This window comes from Euprymna scolopes, chromosome 2 (genome assembly GCF_053919585.1).
Source record: "Euprymna scolopes isolate OS-2025 chromosome 2, ASM5391958v1, whole genome shotgun sequence".
NCBI classification, from domain to species: Eukaryota; Metazoa; Mollusca; class Cephalopoda; order Sepiida; family Sepiolidae; genus Euprymna; species Euprymna scolopes.
Genome location: NC_136483.1, coordinates 33,548,723 through 33,573,106, shown reverse-complemented (window position 1 = coordinate 33,573,106; position 24,384 = coordinate 33,548,723). Strand labels below are relative to the sequence as shown.

Sequence of the window (24,384 nt, the reverse complement as noted above, 5' to 3'; positions counted from 1 at the left end):
AACATTCTGAATAATGACACAGAATATAAAATGAAAACCTAGCACATGGAAATATATATATATATATATATATATATATATATATATATATATATATATATATATTAATTTTATTTATACAAACATTAATGGCTACATATGTGCATACATGTTTCTGTAATCACCCACGTTGGGGGATTATGTCTTCAGGCCTGAAGACATAATCCCCCAATGTGGGTGATTACAGAAACATGTATGCACATATGTAGCCATTAATGTTTGTATAAATAAAATTAATATACCTGCTCTGTTCACTCATTGATCACTATTTTGGTAGACACATGTTGTTTCATTGGATGTACTTCTAGGAAACTAAACTCTACTGGCTATATATATATATATATATATATATATATATATATATAAGTGACCTTGTTGGTGTGTGTGTAAAAAGTCTCTTCCAAATTCCTCTCTGAATATTAAATCTACAGAGTTGAAATTTGATAATTAGGGTATTTGGACCTGTAGCACAATTTTGATTTTGTTTTTAGCCAGCAAATATTACTGCTACAAATTCAAAATTGAAAACAAAACAGTTGACCTTGGCAAAGGTAAATCGATTATCTTCTGATCATGCATATATATACATTTAACTCGGTTAATTTTAAGCCTGTTTTTATCCTCTGGTGATAGATAGTAATGACAAAAGCTGAAACGTTAAATAACACCTAAAGCTGGAGTGCTGAATGCTTTGGTTTCGATTCTAACTGATGGCACCAAGGTCATTTTCTTAACTTTTGAAATCATTACTATATATATTGGGTACAATATAATAATCAATAGGGAATTTGCTCTATAATTATAAATATAAAATCTGCATGAATTAAAATGTATTTTAGCATATTTTATGACAGGGCAACGCCGGGCTGCCTGCTAACACATATATATATATATATATATATATATATATATATATATATATATCATTAAAACACGGTAGTGTTTGAATATATGATTAAATATCAATTTTAGTCATTTAGAACTGCTTTAAAGCTTCACTGCTCACCAAATTTCAAACAATTATTACAGTTTATAGATCACCTTCTCAGCTATATTGTGAAAATATTTTCAATTTTCGTTCAGTAAAACAAAAGTCATGATGAATTTACTAGTATTCAAAATCGTAAAAAGACATAAGGAGGTGAACGACATTTTTTATGACTGGTTTCCATAGCAACCACGTTGTTTCAGCGACTACTGTTGCTACCAATTCACCGCTCTCATTAAAAGAGAAGTAACAAGTGAAACAGAGAGAATGAAAGCATGAAAGGGAGATAATTGGGGGATTTTATTGAAAGCAGAGGAGTGTGCACATTGTTATTACATATGTGTATGTAATGATTATGGGGGTAAAAAAATAAGACTGAAATTAAACAAAGAACAAGTGAATTTACTGGAAGCCTGGAAAAATCATGTATTACAATAAAAAAAATGCAAGCATGAAAAGTGATATGGTTAAGCTTAAACATGGAAAAATAAAGGACTTGTTGTTAAAACTGGAAAAGAAAAAGGCAAGATATTTTAGTAAAAAATATAATAAATTTATAACTTTCATATTGCAACTTTTTTTTTTAAATTCAATTTAACATTATATAATCAATTCTTAATGTTGCAATATTTTAAGTTATAAATTTATTATATTTTTTACTAGAATATCTTGTCCTTTTCTTTTCTAGTTTTAACAACTAGCCCTTTACTTTTCCATGTTTAAGCTTAACCATATTACTTTTCAGGCTCATATTTTTCTCTTGTAATATATATATATATATATATATATATATTCTGGAAATCATTCTAGACAAGGGATGAAGCCACTTGATGTAAGGTGCTAAAAATACTTTTTCAAAAACAGAAACTGACCAGCGATAAGTGTTAGATAGATTCCAACTCAGAAAACAGCAATTCTTCATCCTTTGTCCGAAGCATCACTCATGGAATGTGAGGACTCAAGGACAAAAGATGAGAATAACGGTTATATTGAAGATTTGGGCTTTAAGATGGCTGCCATTGAAACAATACTATCTTAACCAGATTTCATAACAATTTAATAACCAAACAATAATCTAAGTATTACGGTGTATCTAAAAGCTGAAATCTTCAATATAACAATTATTCTCATCTTTGTTTTTATATTCACAACGTATCTTTTAGAACTTTGTACTCAAACATAAAAGGTTAGAATATACACCTAAAGAAGGCTGGAGGTTACATCGGCCGAAATTTGAATTATAACAACTATGAGAATAGTAGTCCGAAAGATCTAAATAAAGCAAGTGAAGGTTTCATTTTTTAATTCAGAGAAAATTGCTTGCAACGAAGAATGTGGTTAAAAGTAGGAAGTTTATTTCAAGAATGAGTCCAGACTTGCAAACTTTGTTTTATAACTCTTTCTGACTCTGAATAGTTTCTTACCGGCATTTTTAAATAACTAAAAAAAAATTAAGTGTCATAAAGTTGGCTTTTAAAGTTTTGAAAAACAAACAAAAAAAAAACAGTAAAAGAAAAAAAAAGATATATAAATAAACATGCTTAAAAAATGCGAAAATATTTTTGGGTAAACAATTTTTTTCATTTATTTATTTTTACTTTTTGGATTTTCAAATCGAAAATTGAAATCTGAATGATTTCACTGAAATAAAGAAAATTTAAATTATTCTAGACTTGCCGGTCGTAAAATACACTTAAATATATTTTCATTCATGCAGATCTCGTATTTATTAGAGCCAATTCCCTATTGAATATTATATTGTACCTAACTGATTTCAAAAGTTTTTTTTTTTTAAATGACTTTGGTGCCATCAACTAGAATCGAAACCAAAACATTTAGCGCTCCAGCCACATTTCGTACTGCTTGGGCTATCGACAGATAAATAAGAAAGATTTTAAATTAATTGCACATGTGCAAAAGCAATGGAAATATATCGGCAAGTTGAAATGAACATTTTTTTTCTGTACGCTCATCCAAACAAAGATTTTATCTATTCTTCTCTATATAAATAAAATGAACTCATTTTTTCCCGTCTGATTTTGACATTAATAGGATTAAAAATCAAGATATTTCATGCAAATATAATATGCACAAACGGCAGAACAATATCTGAGGTGTGTTATAGGCTTATTATTTCTCAAATTCCTCGATAATCTTAGATTTCTATACTTTTTCTGCTGAGAAGTCACGGCCAAAATCGGTTAAGATCAATGGAAGTGGTAAAATATTTTCTCTCTAATAAATTCCTCCTCCCCCTGCCACCACTTAACACCGTTTGGGGATCGTTCACAAGGAACAGTTGAGAAGAGAACACCGGTTTGGCTTCATAGTTCTTTCATGTGAAGTTATTTAAAATCACTAAACTAAGCTGCAGTGCTCTGTGGCGTAGTGGTTAGCGTGCTGGACAATTCACATTATATTTTCACGTTCGCGCCGACCTACCGTAGTCGTTTTTTTTTTTTTTTTTTTTTTTTCCTAAACAACTGGAATGGACTTTTCTTGGTGGCCGAACTGTTAACGTTGCAGATGTTTTTTTTTTTTTTTTCACACTTTATTTTCCTACTTTTACTCATGACTCCGGGTTTGATCCTTCCTACTTACCTACCATAACATTTTTTAAAACTCCCCCCCCCGTCCCGGAAACAAACACTCGGGCAACGCCAGGTACCCCCGCTAGTTCCTTATAAACCTTGGTGTATGATTAGGTGTATCAGAAAGTGGCCATTAAAAATGATGATCAGAACTTTAATAATTCAACTTACTATTTTTCAAAGCTTATAACTACTTGAAAAATGTAATTCAAACCCTAATTTTTTTTTTCAATTAAAAGACCAAATTTTAATAAAATAATAGGTTTAATAGAAAATTATGCAATATTTGTTTTTTAAAGCGGTTTTCTTTAAAAAAAATATAAAGAAAATCAACATATTTTGACTTGCTTATAAATATATGTATATATATAAATGCCAAAAAATCACTTACTTAAAAAAATATACTATTAAATGGATAGTTCCATCCTTCATTGTTAAGAATTCATCCATATTTATATTTTAAATTCCATGTATTTTTTAAATAAGAGGATTTTTTAAAGTGAGGGTCATAGAAAATCGCATTTTCGCAACGTGTTTTGCGCGAAGCTGCTCCTGCTAAAATGAAATTTATGAAATACGGATTCGTCCAAGGGGTATAAATAATGTCTCTTTTTTATTGCGTGTGTTAACCAAAATTAGTATTTTTCATCCTCCGTAGTTAAAAAGGAAACGCACATTCACTTATAAGTTTTTCCCCTAGAACAAAAAATCCGCTTCATCGATTTTTTTTTTTTAATTCTTTTAATGAAATACACGAGTTTTTGATTGATACATTTTGATACTTTATTGACTAATTTTTTTTTTCAAATATCTAAAAAAAGAAAACATTCAATGAAATAAAAAATATTTGCCGTCGGCGTCTGGTATTTACTTGACGATGTAAGCATAACATGAGCTTTCATTTAAAAAAAAAAAAAATTCGACATGTTTTTTTTTAAAGAAAAGGTTTTACACTTTGGACTTTACAGGTAAATTTCCAAAAAAACTATTATTTTTTTTTTGTTTTAAATTAGAATATTTTCTTTATTGATCTTTTATCTTCAATTTGTGATATATAAAACTTTGGCACATAAATTAATTATTAAAATTTTAATAGACATTTCAAAATGGGGGGGGGGTGAATTTGAAAAAAAACGTTTCTCTAAAATATTATATTTGGTTTATTGGAAAGAGCATAAAATTTCACATTGACCCTGAAAATATCGTAAAACTTGAACCAATAGAAAAATTTGGATAGATTTTTAAAGTTTAAAAATTGAAAAATATTTAACTCGTAAAATTCTATTGATTTTATTATGTAAAAAAATGGCTGCCTGAAGGCATGCCGGCATTTTGTAAACATTTTGTAAACACAGTTTTTTCTATTATTTTTTAAACAACTTTAATAGTTTATTTTGGAAGTATATTCCATACAGAAAATAAATCCATTTTAAAAAGAGAAATTACAAGGTTTTTTTTATATTTTATTTGCAGCTTTCTGTTAGGGGTGTCAAAAATTACTCCAAATTTCTGATACACCTAGCACTGTATGATTTCTATTTCCTCTTAATTTCAATGTTATGCGATCAGTAGTTTAAGAGTTTATCAGTTAAATATTTTTACACTCACACACACATACATAAGATACATACATCTATTGCTTTATTCAGATAGATTTTTTAATTGAATATCGACATTTATTTCAATACATGAACATTGAAAGAATAATATTGAATTTTTATATTTTGTTTTAATAAAAGCAATATATGGGAGGGTAACTATGCGTGCTATCTTTTAGATAGGATTTTTCAAGTTAAAAGCAATTTTTATTTTTACCGAAGATTGAATTGTTAGATGAAAGTACATAATGGTAACAAAATGTCCTCCCTATATTAAGAATGGGTTTCTAAATAATGACGGTAATAGTCCGTATTCTGCATAAGTACTTATTTTTAATCTAAACAATCATTTGAACAAAGTATATATAATAAACTAGCTGCACTTACCAGACATTGCCCGGGAGTCTTTTTATGCGTTTTATTTTTCTTCCGGTTTCAAATTATTATTTTTAAAATATAACTTTGAAGTTAAATTTAATTCATTGTACTGAAATAATTAGCGCCTAAAATATTTGCCAAATTTTATTGCATAGTTTTGTCTGATATTCAAAACGATGACAGATAAATTAAAAATAAAAATAAAAATAACATGTAAATTAATTTGTCTGAGTTATGCAGATTTTTTTTTCTCTTATTAAATGTTTTTTTGTTTTGTTTTGTTTTTTGGTTTCGTTTTTTTTTTTTTTTTCAAATATTAATTTGTTTTCATTTTTGCGAATTATTTTGCAAATAAGTTTTTCTGATTTTTTTCTTTGTTTTATTTTTATTTTGTAAATATTAACAAATAATAAAATCAAACAGTGTTTATTTAAAAAAAAAAAAAAGAACGTTGCCACCCAGACTTAGAGTTAGTATGGTTAAGGGAAGTTATGTTATATTTTAAATATTTACAAAATAAAATAAATAAATTTGCAAAAACACAATCAATTTGCTCTGTCACTTTTTGGAAAATCATACAAAACTAGTTGATAAAGTTTGTCAGCTATTTGGGGAGCGAAACCACTTCAATATAACCTTAAATTTAATTATTACCTCGTTTGATCATTAGGTCATTGATTTATTAAAAAATAAAATAAAACTATAACTATTTTTGTTAAAGTAATGCCTTAATCTCTGTATAAAATGTTTGAAAGTAAATAGCTTATTCCCCCCCCTCTCTTATATATCAGTGTCCACTGAAAAAATTGCAAAAAGCCGAATGCCGTTCTTAACATGGGGAGGTTCGGGGTGTTTATTCCGAAACCCGTTCTTAAAATGGAGAGGTTCGGGGTGTTTATTCCGAAAGCTGTTCTTGGGGGGAGGGATTCTCGTTCAGATCGCCAATTTCGTAATTGGTCAATGTCAGGTTTCTTCCCAACTCCCCAAAATACTTTAAAATGACGACTTTTATAGGTTTTCGGTGGTGCTGAAAACGAATATCACATTTAAATTTGGGGCAGATAAGTAGTTTTCAAAATTACTTTTTCAAAAAGTGGGGATCACTTTCCTATATAAATTTAACGTAAAATGAGCATCCACTTTCTGGCCACCTAGAAATTTTTTATAACATAAAACAAATTTAACTGTGATATTCGTTTTCAACACCCCCGAAAACCGGCACTGTTTTGTTTTTACTAAGAGATTCGTTCATTTTTTCATCTCATAATTTAGGACGCTAATTAATAATTAATAATAAGTTTACAAAAACATACTTCTGTTTTTCGTTCTTTTTTTCATTATAGAACTTGTATAGTTTTTAACAGGTGCTTCTGCAGTTCAATATTTCACAAAAATTCTGCTTACATTAGGGGGCGATGGAGGGGCGAGTGGTGTTGCCGCGGCCGCCACAACATCACCCGCCCTCCACCGCCCCCTAATGTAAACAGAATTTTTGTGAAATATTAAACGATTCTTCTGCTCGGTTAATGTCGGCATGTTACTTACCGAAAAATGGTTAATCAAACTACAGGAGCACCTGTTAAAAACTATACAAGTTCTATAATGGAATACCAACCTCCCTCCCCCAACTATTTTTATAAACCGCTCGTGTAAGTACGCTTACTGACAGCATAATTAGCGTCCTAAATTATGAAAAAAAATGAATGTCTTTTAGTAAAAAATAGTGCCGGTTTTCGGGGTGCTGAAAACGAATATCACAGTTAAATTTGTTTATGATATAAATAAATTACTAGGTAGTTAGAAAGTGGGTGCTAATTTTACGTTAAATTTATATAGGAAAGTAATCCTCCACTTTTTGAAAAAGTAATTTCTTCATATCATGAAAACTATTTATCTGCCCCAAATTTAAATGTGATATTCGTTTTTAGCACCACCGAAAACCTATAAAGTTGCCATTTTAAAGTTTTTTTTGGGGGGGGGGGTGAAAGAAACTTGACATTGACCTCGTAATTAATTTATTGATGCGACGCGTCTTCGTTATTAGAGGGAAATTCGAAATAAGTTTAAGTAAAACTTAATTGTCATGCCGCAGTAATGAGCATATCCAAAAATTACGAAAAACGATAAGGTAATGAATTAAATAATTTTCGAAGACAATTTGCGAAAATTGAGTTTGTCTAAATTGGCTTAAGATTTCAAAAAATAATTACTTCTCTTGTTACGAGTCGAACATTTTGGTTTCTTTTTCTGTTTTTTAGCAAAACTCAATTTTTGCTGTCTTCAAAAACTATTTTCATTAATAATTAATTTTCTACGTTATTGTTCTTCGCAATTTTAGGATATGTTCATTACTGTAACATGACAGTTAAGTAGATATCATTGAAATTCAATATTTCGATTTTGGAATTTCGCTACAGTAACAAAGAAGCACCAAATTATTTTTAAAATAGAGTTTTATTATCCACTATTATATTTTTGATCTCAATGAATATTCGATTAATATTAGATAAATAAAAAATATTAATTTAATGTCTAAGTCACATAATCACAAGAAAAACACATACACACAGGCATACGTGCAGTTGTCATTCATATAGAGATAACAGTTTAGGGAAACTTCTGAACGTCATTTTTAAACCATCTTTGGCATTTGTGCATTTTAACCTCCCCCTAATTGTTGTCATTTTTAGGACAGTTGCTTCCGCGCAAGGGAAGAGCTAACAATTCCCTCCCTCCCCAAATTAAGAATGGCTTTCTAAATTTACCGGAGGGTCTTAAAATTCATACGCACCAATTTTTTTAATACCAATTTTTATAATGGAAAAAAAATCAAACAAACTTAAATTGACATCTCTGTTTGGGTGATGTTTGATGGGTAAGGGTTAAAAAAAAGTTTTCCAACTTTCATTTGTTTTTGCTAACATTTTTTTTTTCCACTTACCTGAACACAACTTGACTGCAATAATGCACGAACGAAATAGAAACAAAACAATTGGGGGTTTGACACTTATAATAATTATTAGTGAAAAGACAAAATCTACAGAGAAGAAAAATAAAAGAAGAAAAAGATAAATTATAAAATGAATAAAAATCAAGAAAATTGTTTGCCAATTCAAAGATGTAACAACGATTCTGATTGGCTGTTTTTAATCTTAAGCCGCAACTTTTTAACTTTGCTTTTTATTTGTTCTTGTTATATTTCTTTCTTTTTTCCAATAACTAATGTTCGATAAACGATTTCTATTTGCCATAATATTTTTCCACCGCCGATAAATGTTGATTTGACCAATGGACATTATGTGTTAAAATTTACACAGGCTCGGACTTGTAAGTTCTGTAGCTGAGTAGATATATAAACGAATCAATGAGCTCGTTGCTTTTCCAAAACAGAAGAGACGGACGCTTGAATTGTGTAGTCATGGTGACGTCATGGCGCGTGGTTTAAGACTTTTTGTTAAAGTTTCCTTTACAACAAAAATTCCTTTTTATATATATATATATATATATATATATATATATATATATATATATATATATATATATATATATATATATATATATATATATATATATATATATATATATATATATATATATATATATATATATATATCATTCTCCAGTCAGCTTTGAAGTTTTTTTTTTGTTTGTTTGTTTTTTTTAGACTAACTAATAAAACTTTATGCATTTTATGACGCAGCCGAATGAAATACACTGGCTGATAAAAAGATAAGTTAAAAAGTTAAGAAAGGCAAGTTAGAATTTACGCATCTGACTTGCGCACATTTTGTGGGGCTGTAGCGATATGAACGCGCGTAAAAATGTAACTAGTTTGTATAAAGTACTCTCTTTCTTTCTCTGCTCGTTTAACTTCTTTCCTTTTCATTTCTTCTTTTCTATATCAAGTGGAAATCGGATGCAGCCAAAGCAATAGCTTGGTGCTACAACCCCCTCCCAATTATTTCGCATTAAACAGTGAACTCCACAATAAACGATTCTCTTAATGAGCGTTTGTGAAATACCCATCTCTAATAAAAACGGCAACTCGATAACCAAAAGTAGGGAGAGTCTAACAGAGTCAGAAATAAGATAATCAACATTATTTTCAGCTCTCTGGCCCTTCAAGAACCAGGAAAGCGAAGGACTACTCAACACACACACACACACACACACACACACACACACACACACACACACACAGAAGTTTGCACATATTTTCACACATATTTCTACATTGACAAAGGTCGCATATACACAATGTTTCCTGAACTCATACAAGCATATTCAATGACAGAAAAAACGCTGGAAAGGCGAGAGCTGGAGGATTATTGGAAGCATCTGTTTGAGAATGAGAGTACATACAATCCAGGGGCTAAATGGATTTTACATGTGGTTAAAAGCAATGGAAACAAGCCAGAAATGTCAGAGCCAGAGATAACAGCTGGAATGATAAAGCAAAAGCTGAATGGATTCTAGAATTACAAAAAGCTTGGTATAGACAACCTAATCAATTTCTGGCACGACATCACTTCATAGTAGGACGTATCTAGCTCTTATACAGGTAGAAGATTGTGTTGGGAATTAGGTACCTTCTGGAGCAGTAAAATGATGCAACCTTCTAAACGAGAGTCATTCATATCAATTGGGGTCAAGTGTGGATCAGAGCGTTTATAGTGTAAAGATAAAAGCTTAGTTTTGGATGCATTAAAATTAATCAAAGAGATCTTGGTAGTTGCTGGCCTTTGAAGTGTTGCCATAGATCGTAGTACCATCTGCACATATGTTGACGAATGAACTTAGAATGTAATTTTTTTTGTTAAAAAATTTTTAAAGTTAAAAAAATAAGAGGCTTTACTTTTGGAACAACCCTTTATGTTTTATTCAAGAACCATGTTTTTATCTCAATCGTTCAAAACAATTATTTTTGTCCAATTTTTTCATGTGCCACTTACAAGATTTAAATCATTAGTGTGGATCTTGGTACATTTCTAAAGATGCTAAAGTTGTCTATCTTATCCAAGTCAGGATCCATGCTACAAAATAATCAAGATTTGAATCAAGATTTGAATCAAGGTAACAGCACTTCAGAAATTTTATTTTCTTGCAACATTAATTAGTGCCAGGGTGGTGGTGGAGAGTTCAACCTTTCTTGTCAATGTGAAATTTTATCATCATCATTATCACCTGTTTTGGCATGTGGTGAGGCACTGTAGCAGTCGACCAAAGGAGAGGGGGACTGAGTGTTGGTTGGGTAATAGGGGATGGAATTCTTTAGTGCCTTTTCCACACCCATTTTAAAATTAGATTCAGAATTCCCTCTGAAACAAACAGTTGTGTTTTTTCTATTCTTCATCTGTAAGGATACAGATGTTAAAAGTTTTGACTGACCTGCCCTGAAGAAAAAAAGGTCCTTAGCAGTTAATTTGAAACTTTCCTATTGAAGGAAAGAAAAGAATTTCTTTTTAATGAAAAAAAAAAGAGAAACTTATTAACAAAGATGAGAAAGCCTTAAGAAAAGTCAAATCTGAAGGAAAGAAAATTCCTTATTTATGGAAAAGATTAGAATAAGTTTTTCATTTAACATTTTTGTACAAGAAAACCCAAGAACATTTAGCCTTTTGAAGGTTTTGTACAAAAACAATCTCAGTTCAAAGCAACTTATTTGAAAGAAAATGTGTGTGTGTGTGTATGTGTGTGTGTGTAATACACTAATTAAGTGATAATTTCTTTCTCAAAAGGAGATATTCCTTGAAAATTTAAAGCATATGATACCATCTTGATTCGACATTTTTGTGACCTAGAAGGGTCACTAAGGAAGACACAAACACAGATATGAGTTAAAAAAAAGGTATTTGTATTGAGAACAAAGCAGAATATACAGAGAACAACAGTCGTAGCACTTAACACAAAGATAGCATACTACAAAGTACACACACCATCACACCCACGAAAGTTGGTATCTTTCAGTCTATTTATACAGTTCGGAAGAATTCATATCCTGTGCATGAGTTCCCACAACAATCCCCTCCCAAGCCTTTTTGCACTTTTTCACTTTAGGTTGGTAGTCAGTAGATCATTGAATTTCCTTTCTGTCACTGTTCTGGTTAGCGTGAGTTGAGATCAAACATCTCAAAAATGGCATTGATTGGCTCTTCTTCTGTGGCTAATGTCTCTAGAGACATCTGTGTGGCGTTTGTTTTTAATTGATTTTTGGTGGTGCTTACGAGCATGTCTTGTACCTTGTATGATATACTTGATAACACCAATCCTTTACAATTTGTTTTAAGATCTGCATTTCTGTAGTAATATTATTTTCTGAATGACATCCCGATTCCACTGTGCAAGTTTAGTTAATTTGGTGTTTCTATGTTTATACAAAGAAATTGAAATCTTAGAAGTTGGTATAGTCAAACCATTTTCGTATTTGGCAATCATACTTGATGCTCAGGTGGATATTGTTTTTTGTTTTTTCCTTAACACTTCAACCTCGTTTTGCTTGCGTTTAAACATAACTTCCTTTTTATGCAACTGCTTATGATGCTTTTTTCTGCTCACTTTGTACTTGTTGCTGCGTTATTTCTTGATGTCTTTTTGAATGCTTTATTCTGTTTTATGTCTTACTTGATTGCTGTATACAGTTCATTTGATAAGTCTTTGCTTGCTTTTCATAAACCGCTTGATTTTGAAGGGATTTCGTGTGGTACATTTTTGTTTCTTTGACTTTCTTTAGTTTATTTATTTTCTGATTAAAAATGTTGGCTAATAAATTCCAAAGTTTAAAACTGTTCATCCAGTTCAAACCAAATAGATTTTCAGATGTTTTTAGAACATATGCCTCCAATTTTTTTTTAATAGTTCCGTTCATATAATTCTCCAATAAAGTTAATCTTATTGTCAGTTATCATGTGAGCTGACTTACTGCAAAATCAGTATGTTGAGTTTCTCCCACATATGCAAATTTATAGTTGAAAGATGTCCAACTGTAATTTCACGGTTTTATTAAATATCTTGACAATTATATAATTGCATAAGTTTTTGTGTGACTTTTCATTGCATTTTGTCTGCTTGATTCTATTTTCTGTTTTGTGTTTGCTTCTACAATGCGACATTTACTAACCAAGCTTCGTGCAATTTTGAAAAATTTTATTTTGAAACAGGTAGAATTTTTTCCAGTGAAATTCTTTGCATCGGTTACATAGTCTTGAGGTAATTTCTTTTGTTTTTGTGTGGTCCACTCGTTTTGAAAATGTGTGTAAGCATGTTCTTTTCTCGCTTTTTGATTGTAGTAATTCTTTGTTTTATACCGAAAATGTGGTTGGACATGTTCTTTTTCCTCTTTTATAGTGAAATAATTTTTAGATGTACACTTTACCTTTCTGGCATATGCTATGCCCAATTCTTCTATGCCTTTTGAATTACTTCTCATGCTTATAACCCTTTGGCAATCCTCCACAAGTTTATGTAGATTGAGATTGGGTTAGCTTTTGAGCTTTGTTAGCACTTTTTGTCTAATTTCAACATTTTTTGCTGACACTAATCCTTGAACAAAAATGAAACATTTAAAATCATCTGCTAATAGTTCTGTTAGTGTAAAGTTGCTACAGTGCTCGTTTACACAAACGCTAAATAATCTTTGTTGTCCTGCTCAGCCAAATTAAAACATTTCCACCCTTTATGGAACATGGAACATATTGGGACTGAAAATTTCTGATAGTAACTTCATGGTTTCCATGAACTCCAAATCTGTGGTCTTGTTAGACATGATGTAGTCTACGGATCTACTATCCCAAAGTTCCTAGCTTTCATAAAAACAGATAAACTTTTTTCTCATAAGATCATTCTTTGCCATCAATGTTGAAAAGTGTCGGATGTTTGATCTTGCTCATGAAGGTAAGTAAAGGTATTATGGTGTTCCATGTTTTACAAAAATGCTGTGTTACTGTTTGTGTTAGGTTTATTAGTCAAGCTTTTTTTTAGAAATAATTCCTGACTTTTTTTTGTATTTCTTGTTGCTGCTGAATCAACCTTTCTTACATTTTCTGTTGTTTTCTTCAGCTTTTTGTTATTGTTAGTTCTATAGTTTATGTTGTTGCTGTATTATCTGCACGATAATTTCTTTAAAATCGTTCATCTTGTAGACATTTTTTCCCCAAGAGCGAAATTTATTTAATTGAGAAAAAAATCACTGTAATATTACTAATTACAGTTAAAAACTGTACATTGAAACAGTTTCCATTTTTTTCTAAGAGGAAAAAGAAACAATTTGATTAGAGAAGATCGTGCTTACCATTTTATTCTGTTTGGTTTTTAATGAAAATATTTTCAAGTACAGGTTTGAGAACTTTCTTCTTCGATGTCCAGTAAAACAATATTTTTCTTTTGTTTTTCACTATTAGCTGAAAGGCTTTTGAGGTATTTTTGTAGTCCTAGTTGAAATAGTATCGTGTTAATTAAGAATGCTACTCTATTGTTTGATAGCTTTGGCGTGTAATTAAAATTTATCCTATTAACAGATTTTGTTGTTGGGGGTCCTCTTTGGATTTGAGCTTTTTGTTATCAAGTTGTAGTGAGCATCGATTTGTGAATTGAAGTTCCTTATCACTAAGTTGTTAATATCTCCTATGTGAATTTGAGTTTCTCATTGCTGTGACCTGGAAGGGTCACTAAGAAAAACATGGACACGGATATGTGTTAGAAAAAAGTATTTGTATTGAGAATAAAACAGAATATATAGAGAATAACAGTCGTAGCACTTAACACCAAGATGGCATACTACAAAGTACACAGTATTTACCTCTCTTTCACCAGGAGGGAATGTGACAGCACTCCCAGAGGAAGAGCACTGTGGCCCTGTAAAAGTAAGTCTGAGTTGCCCTGTCGGCATTCTCTAGTCATGGCGCCTCAAAAAAAAGATCAACTTACTCCTCCTGAAAACCAAGATACCTGGAAGGGTGGTTCTTCTTCATTAGACCAAAAAAGAATTGATCAATTCTTTTTTTGTCTGATGAAGTGTTTTCCCTAAATTGTGACTCCACTGAAACATGTATGCACATATGTAACCAATAATGTTTGTACAATAAACAGACTATATACCAGCTCTGTCCTGCATTGAGCACTCTTTAATAATCACGCGATTTTCATTGGATTTACATCTAGGAAACCAATCAATACAACCGGTATATATATATATATATATATATATATATATATATATATATATATATATATATATATATATATATATATATATATATATATATATATGAGAGAGAGAGAGAGAGAGAGAGAAACCCAGAGAATCTAGATGTATGTGACATATTTGATTGATCCCAAGAAAATTTTGTTTGAGGAGTAAATACACTACATGAAATTTTGGTGATAAATCCGGATTTGGACTCATGTCCTCTTGTTGAATATCGTCTCTAAGTGACATCCACCTAATTGCAATTGATGCAAAGATTAACATCCGGCTGATTGATGCAGAAAGTTTTGTAAGGATACCTGTACACGCACCAGACACAATATATCCGTGCTAAATAGATAATACACAACTGGAAGACATGTCTTATAGAGAGTTAGGCTACAATGAGCGCATAGTCAAAATCCTGCAATGGGCGTGGCAGCTGAAGAAGTGTTGGTGCTCAAAAGATGTGTATGCGTATGCGTCCACTCTTTGTTGTTCAACATAGAGAATCTTGTTACCGACTGTTAAATGCTGGCTATTAACTGGTTCTAATTGAAATTAACAGATAGCAGCTGGCTAGCGAATTCATGAGATCAACTTTCATCAACTCCTGTGCTCTCTCCATCCATCAGAATTCTCACCGATTCTATTCATTCGCCATAGCTGAACAATACGGATATACCATTATGTTTTTATAAGTGTTCATTGCCATTTTTTTAAACAGCATCAATTTACAAAATTCTACTAATGGAGTTATATATATATATATATATATATATGTATATATATGTATATATATGTATATATATATATATATATATATATATATATATATATATTATATGGAAAAATGCGCGCATGAAAAGTAATATTCTTAAGATTTTATTAAACCTGCAAAAGTAAAGGACAAGAAATTCAACCTGGAAAAGTAAAGAACAAGATATTCTAGTAAAGTAAAAAATAAGAATTTTTTAGACTTAAAATATTGCAGCTAAAAATAAAATTTGAATATTGAGAAATATTTTATTCATTATTTGCATATGTTGTTGTTTATTGTTGAGTTAGAAAGGGTGTCAGTCGCTGGATTGAACTTATTTCCCCCCTATTATTTGCATATATTTATGTAGTGAAAATTGTTTGAATAAAATTAATTCATTAGTTAGTTAGTTAGTAGATGGAATTAATAATTTTATAATTTACATAAAAATTAATAATTTTATTATATCATAATTAGGATCATTTAATTCTTTCTAACTCAACAATAAACAACAACATATGCAATAATAAATAAAATATTTATCAATATTCAAATTTTATTTTTAGCTGCAATATTTTAAGTCTAAAAAATTCTTATTTTTTACTTTACTAGAATATCTTGTTCTTTACTTTTCCAGGTTGAATTTCTTGTCCTTTACTTTTGCAGGTTTAATAAAATCTTAAGAATATTACTTTTCATGCGCGCATTTTTCCATATAATCCATGATTTTTCCAGGCATTGCTATTGTATTAATATATACATTTATAATATTTATTAATGATTGTCAAAAAAAATTAGGTCTCAAACACACATTTATGCAATATTTATCATTCAATCACAGTAGTTCCGAGCCAGGGTCTCTACCGAGACTGCGGTTCATGAATTCGTGACCTGTATAGAGCGTAAACTAACAAAAAAGAAGATGGCACTCGGTGTCTTTTTAGATATTGTTGGAGCTTTTGACAACATATCCTTCAGTAGTATGTTCAAGTCGCTACGAGAACTCAATGTGCCACCAGTACTCATCCGATGGATTGAGTATATGGTGAGGCACAGAACAGTTCAAGTAGAACTACTGAGGGCAACTGTTAAAAGGGAAGTAGTTAAATGAAACCCCCAAAGTGGGATTTTATCACCTTTACTATGGAACTGTATGCTGAATCCTCTTTTAAAGGAGTTTAAAAATATGAATATTTATGCCCAGGCTGCTGCTGATGACATCGCAGTGCTGGTCGCGTGTTCAAAAGCATCATTGGCCAGACGCATTGTCAAAATGGGACTACATTTTTCATCAAATGTGATAACGAAAAATTTGAGTTCATTCAAAGAATATGTATATCATAGAATTCACTAATATTTTTAATCGATAAATTCACCATTTTTTGCTATAAAATCATAAGGAGAGTTAAAAAAAATTAGTTATTAAAAAAAAAGTTCGTTTTTTTTAATTATAAAAAAAAAACGATACACGGGATTGAACCTAAAATCTTTCCACCAACCCCCGGTACTCTAACCGTTACGCTAACATGTCATATTGGCAAAGTCGCAGTAAAAAATATTTATATACAAAAAAAGTTATGCAAAATAAAAAAAAAGCGTTAGTCACTTATGTACTTACTCTCCTGTTTGTGAACTCACATATTTTGTTGTAACTTTTTTCTACTGAACCAATTTTCGAAATTTTTTTTTCAAAATGTAGCAAATGAGGTGTTCTATCCAACTATATAACCTGTTTGAAATTTGGTTGCGGACGGAATTAGTGGTGAGGGTTTGAATGTGTCTCGATTCATTCAATTTCGGACTTAAGCATATATTCAACCACTACCGTGGTTGAATGATATATATATATATATATATATATATATATATATATATAAAATAAAAATTACAATTAAATTTACCAAAATGATCCAACATGATAAAACTAAAGTATATTATAAATATTAAAGAATTAATATTTATAAAGTAATCTCAACCAGATGTAAAAGCTCGATAAAACCACATAGGAGATAGAGCTTATAATAAGAGCAAATAGTTAATAAAACATGTTAAAAAACACTTTGAAAAAGAGTTAAAACATATTTAATCTGAAAAAGAAACACTTAATAAGTGGATAGTCCTTAATCTGCGGAGTTTCGAAGAAATACTTTCCTTCTCATCAGAGGGTAGGAATTAGCAAAATGCGGGATCGGATTTTGCATACAAAAATATTTGATGAAACTGTAAGTAAGTCAAAGATCTTACTTGATAACAAATTTTACCGTCATTGTATACTTTACCTTTCACCAGACTATCCATTCACGTGAAATCACCTTTTTCTTCACCATATTCGCTCTGCTTCACTTTTTGTTATATATATATATATATATATATGGTGTGCATCCCTGTTTATTTCACACCTCATTAAAACATTTTGAATAAAATTTAAAGAAAAGTTGTAAAGATGTTTTTGCCAAGTTATGAACAAGTTATAGTTTATATTATTTGGATCATTTGAACTACTGGTCTCATCTTAAGTGTTACTCACACAACGTTTCGACCGATATAACTTCCGATCTTCTTTAGGTGTATCTTCTCGAACTCTGGAATTTTTCTGTCAAACTCAGAAAGCTGCATGGAATTTTTTACGGAACCTTTTATTTAATCCAGAGATAAAATGCTCTCATTCTGTCAGCCATTCTTCTACCAGGTTATGGAGTATGAGAGTCTTCTTAGTATCAACCTCACTGAGAATTGAACCTTCAACCTCCAGAAGAGTGTCACTTACAACTGAATTTTTCCAAGTACTTTATCCGTGATATCACAGACCCAGAATGAAAGTATACTATTCCCATGGATTAAATAAAGGGTTCCATTCAAAATTAGAAATACAGATTACCGAGTTTGACAGAAAGATTTTGGAGTTCAACAAGATACACCTGGAGAAAGTTGGAGGTTACATCGACTAAAATGAAATATGAGAACAGTAGTCTGAATAATCCAAATAATACAAATTATCAATTCTCATCTCAAAACATTCAGAAACGTAAGTTATGGTTGAACAAACTTTGAAGTCAAACACTTCTGCAAGTACAGATAGAACCTTTTTAATTTCGGATGACTAACATTTAACGTAAGAAAAATTATACAAGTTTAATGGTCAGATCCCATCAGCAACAAGACAGCCACATGTGAAGAAGGAAATCCACTGGAAGTCTGAACCGCATTCAGCATTAAACAACATACCTTCTTTTGAAATTCACAACAGAAAATGAAAGAGAAATATCTGCTGATGTGATGTGGATGCACACATGCAGGCATTTGCTAAGAATATTTACTGGCAGCTTATGTTCTAAGCCGGATATATATATATATATATATATATATATATATATATATATATATATATATATATATATATATATATATATATATATATATATATATATATATATATATATATATAAAAATAAAAACTCAGATCAGCTTACTTGCTTGAGCGTTTAAATCGTCCATCTGGTTTGTGACTTCCAGTTTAAAAAATTTGTCTGCTTACCTATTACTTGGCCGCCCTGGCTTAAGTCCTATATTAAAAACCACTGCTGCTGTTCAAATCATACACAAGGTCAACAATATTTTTTTTGTTTTAACTTATTTTAACATGTTTTCCTTACAAATAAATGTAATTGAGTTAAAAAAAAAAAACTGATTTAAATATAGATATACAATATATAACTATAATCATATTGATAACCATAATTACTGCTTTTCGTAGTGCTACTGTGGATTCTGACGATTTTTTTTTTCAGGCCTTATTTAAAAAACATTTTCTCTTCAAAGAGTGGGGAGGTAGAAACATGGTTTTTAGGGCCTCTTTAATTTTAATTAGTGCTTACAGTAATGTTCTGGAAGCTTCCTGAGTTTTATTTTTTTCACTCATCACTTTAAAAAAAAAGTGTTTTCTCAAAACAATAAAAGAAAATATAATCTCAAAATCATTTTTTATTTTGAACATTTTTCATCTTACCCTTTAAGGGCCAACAGGTAGACTAACCAAAAAGATAATGACGGAAGGTGTGTGTGTGGGGGGGGGGGGGCAGGCTGGACTTTACTCAAAGTTATATGTCGCAAAAAAAAAATAAAATAAGAATAATGGGGGGGGGGGTTTACTGAATGAGCAAACGTCAAATTGGGGCTGTAAATCAGTTCTGAAAATAGAGGATCGATTTACTAGAACATTGTATGTGAAACTGAAACCTCTTCCAAATTTTTAAATATTGATTTTTTTCAATGTTTTTTTTATAATCTGGTAGCTTAACATCCAATAATCTGCAAAAATAGTTGAAAAAAAAAGACGAAAATGAAAAAGGGTGCCGATTGTTCAAGTGACATATGTTTTTTTTTAATATCTTGTTTACCCAAGTTGTGTGTGATTAAAACTAGAACTTGATTTTTAAAAAAACTGTTTTTTGCGTTCAAAATTATTTATTTATGATTAATTTTATTCGTATTTTTCATTGCAAGTTGGAATTGTTTTCAAACAAAAAAAAACAAAACAAAAAACAAAGCAAATATGCTTTTCTAATGTAAAAAAAAACTATTTGATCGATTTACATATTTAAAAAAACTATTTGTTTTTTTTTAAGACTCAACTTAGCGTAGTTTACTTCCTAAAAGAAATCAAAATCTAGTTTCTTTTGGCGAATACGTTTCAATAGCCTTTAAAGAAGGATTTTTTTTTTAAATATTTAAAATTTAATATTTTAGCATGGAAGATCACTTTCTTATATAGATTTAATGTAAAATGAGACTCTACTTCTTGGCCACATAGCGAGACATGTAATCGTTAGCATTTTTTTCAAGTTTGGTGGCAGGGTGGGAGCAGAAATGGAGAAATAGGTTGGGGGTTGGGTGGAGTCATAAGTTCCAAACATTTTAAAAATACGTAGAAACACTTCAAAACGTGTGTGTTGGAAATTGTTTATAGTGTTTCTTGTTTTTAATACACGTTTCCATGGTAACGTACAGGTGACTACAAGAATTTAGTTTGTTTTAAGTCATAGAGGGTTCAAGAGTATTTTGCCACCTAAACTCCAGTCTTGCCAACAAAAATGCCATAAACTGAACCATACCCTGCTCGCTATATTAGTACGCATGGACCAACCGACACTGCAACCACCAAATTCTTTTGTTCGTTCATATTATTTTCATGTGGGAATCCTGCCAGCAATTATCAAAGTTACATTTCGGGCAAGTTTTTTGACAACCACACCACCACTCACAAAATGGGATGTCTATTCCAAAAACCGTTCTTAACATAGGGAGGTTGGGGGGGGGGTCCATTCCGAAAGCCATTCTTAATATGAGGAGGTTGGTGGTTGGGCTACAACAACAAGAGCCATACTACAACTGAGCAATGCTGGTTAACAGGTCCTGCTAGTTTTTTTTATATATTTTAAATAAACTATAATAAATACAAAGATATCATATGAATATATAATGATGTAAATATATAAAAAATATGATTAACTGAAAAGGAGGATGCTAAGTTATATAATGCATTCATTCGAACCCTATAAAATACATCAGTTTTTTAAATAACAAACACTTTCTTAGAGAAGGGGGTGGAAAAGATGAATGACACAGATAAGGAAGACATTTTTTAATAATATGAATAGATTATCCAAATTAATCTGGACCAAGAAACTAGATTCAATATCCAGAACATTTCTTGTTTTTGTGTTTAAGGAAGGTGGTGTTTCATCAACACTGCTGGGGAGCCATAATTAATTACACTGTTTTGTTTTGAAATCCCAGTGTTTCATGGTAAACAACTGATGATCCCTAAAATAATAATGAGACTAGTGTAAATTCTTGGAAGCAAACTAATACAGTGATTATAAGAGATTAATTGACTTACTAGAATTTTCCAATGTAGAATTTGGGATTAAAAGTTTATGTATATATTTGAGGATAAAATGCCCACTATATCATAAAAGTGCTGTGAATACAGGATGTATAAAAAGACAAAATGTTATTAATATATCTAAAGTAGTTGCAATTTGGGGGTAGGATGGACTTGAAGAGGCCATTTTGTAAACATTTCAGAAAAAGAAATTTGCTGAAAGACAAACTTATGCCGGAGGAAGAGGACTGGTTACATATAAGATTGTGTGAATGGCGCACGCACACACACACACACACACACACACACACACACACACACACACACACACACACACACACACACACACACACACACACACACAAAATTAAAAAATACATAACGCAGAACACAAAAAAGCTAATCACCACATCAAAAGACAGCATAAATTTTTTTTTTTAAAAACCTCAGAAAACAGAGAAATAAAGGCTAAGAAAAGTAAAATGAGAAGAGAAACAGCTACATGGACGATTTATAAGGGTGACAAAAACATGAAACTCACAAGAACACCGAAATGAAAATTAAATGTTATTTATTAACGCAAGTGCTCAAACTCAAGCTTTCCGACTCCCTGGAAGACCTCATCAGTTTGCCCTGTATTTAAGAATTCAGGTGATAAGTCATCTCTCTCTCAGTACAGACCAATAAGTCTCCTGTGTGTTATGAGTAAATTGCTGAAATCCATATTAAATAGAGAAATAGTCAACCACCTCAGCAGAAACAACCTTCTTAGTGACACACAATATGGTTTCCGCTCTGCAAGATCTACCGCAGATGTGCTGACGGTTATATCTCACAGGATTAGTGAATCTCTTGACAAAGGCTTCCTTTCTAGGGCAATTCCTCTTGACATATCAAAGGCCTTCGAAAAGGTATGGCATAAGAGTCTACTTCACAAGATTTCCAGCTACGGTATAACTGAAAATGTTTTCTCAATCATTAAATCATTTCTCTCCAATAGGCTCATAAGAGTAGTGGTCGATGGACAAAAATCGGAGGCCTGCAGTATTAATGCTGGAGTCCCTCAGGGGTCAATCCTGGGCCCAACTCTCTTCCTGATCTACATCAATGACCTCCCTAAACACATACTTAAATCATTCGTTGACATCTATGCTGATGACACGACCATCTACGGCAACACATCAAAGGCTGTAAATGACAAAGTTCTCTCTGATTCTCTCTCCTCTGATCTCGAGCGCGTGGTTCAGTGGGGGAAGACGTAGCTGGTTACCTTTAATGCATCCAAAACCAAACTCCTATCCTTACATCATCAACGCTCTGATCCCCATCTGGCATCAATTGTGATGGATGGCTCTCGTCTGGGAGAGGCCCAGTGTTTTGACAAGCTTCTGGGTTTGACCTGTACTCCTGATCTGAAATGGAACATGTACATCAAGTCTGTTGCCAAGGTCGCTGGAAAGATGATGGGATCCTTCTACCGCTCCAGAAGATATCTCACTACTGATGCAATTCTCTATCTATATAAAAGCCAAGTACGTCCAAGGATGGAATACTGTTGCCATATCTGGGCAGTAGCTGCTAAAAACAGCCTATCCTGCCTTGATAGAGTACAAAATAGACTTTGCGGCTTAGTGGGGGATGCCCTTTTCTCTACCCTGCAACCTCTCTCCCACAGAAGAGATGTTGCGAGCCTATATCCTTGTTTTATCGTTATTTCCATGGCAGGTGCTCGTCTGAACTCCAATCTTTGGTCCCCCCTCGCCAATCTTTCACAAAAAACACCCGTCTAGCGGAATCCACTGTGAAAAATTTCCCCCACTCTTTATCTGTGCCTAAATCCAAACGTGGATTCCATGAACAAAGCTTCTTTCTTAGAACTGCACGCCTGTGGAACTCTGTTCCGTCTGCCTGCTTCCCACCTGACTACAACTTGGATGTGTTCAAGTCCAACATTAACAAATTCCTAATGAACCACCCCCTTAAGTAAACACTTCATCAAATCTCCACACTAACGTAATGTACTTGCAATAACCCTTATCCCTGAGTGGCTTCCGGGTCTTGATAAGTGGTGATCACTGTGTAAAAAAAACCAAAAAAAAACCTGTTTTCCTTCTTGATTTACACAGTGATTCGTCATTATGATTTTGAAATACCCTGATGTCATGCAGTTATCTCCCCTGCTATCATAAAAACTCTTCTGGATATTATTTAAGTAAAACTTACAATTTATTTAGAAAACAATTTTCGTTAATAATTAATTTTCTACTTTATCATTTTTTCATAATTTTTGGATACGATACTAATTTCGACATGACAATTGCTTTTAATTGAAGTTCAATTATTTGATTTTCGTTATTATTATGAAGCAAGCGTTGTTTGAAGTGCATTTTAATAAATAGAAATATTTATATTATAAAAAGGTCTCTTTTCCCCTATAACTTCTGTTATGTCCATTGGATCGGTGGGAGTTGTCCCCCTTTGTTCAATGTTTATAATGTAAACTCTCGGACGTAAACGTGAATAAACGAGACTTGGTCAGCTGGCCATGTTGGTCTGAACGGTCACATATCCTTGTCCTGTTATTATTAATAGAAACCTGACATAACATGGTGTCAGAACAAGAGATTTACTAACAAATGTGAGCAAAATACGGGGAAAGAGTTATACTAAATATCGAGCCTAAGAGCTGTTAAAAAAAAAAAAAAAAAGAAATACGTGAAGTTCCATAATAACCCCCCCCCCAGTATGAATAGCCACATGAGTCTACCAGAGCCCTTTCCATTCGACCAACCCAAGTCATGGGAAAAATGGATACGACGGTTTAACCCTTACCGGACGGTGTCCAGCCTTGACGAAAAACCAAATGCTTGTCAAGTGGACACCCTAATATATTGTATGGGTGATAAAGCCGAAGACATTTTTGCCACATTCAAACTTGCACCCGAGGAAGCCCAGAACTTCAATA

At 31.7% G+C, this 24,384-nt stretch overlaps 1 protein-coding gene across 4 annotated transcripts in view; it reads right to left on the bottom strand.

Annotated features, from left to right (window-relative positions):
• LOC145290702 (uncharacterized) overlaps positions 1 to 24,384 on the bottom strand; it is a 576,300-nt gene that overhangs the window by 467,871 nt on the left and 84,045 nt on the right. Inside the window, exon 1 of one of the 4 annotated variants that reach the window (XM_080136510.1) lies at positions 8,536 to 8,648. The exons of 2 other annotated variants lie outside the window; for them this stretch is intronic. The gene's annotated coding sequence lies outside the window, so the exon portion shown is untranslated. Of the gene's footprint in view, positions 1 to 8,535; positions 8,649 to 24,384 lie in introns of those variants that run through there. One more of the 4 variants, XM_080136511.1, reaches the window with a different exon arrangement.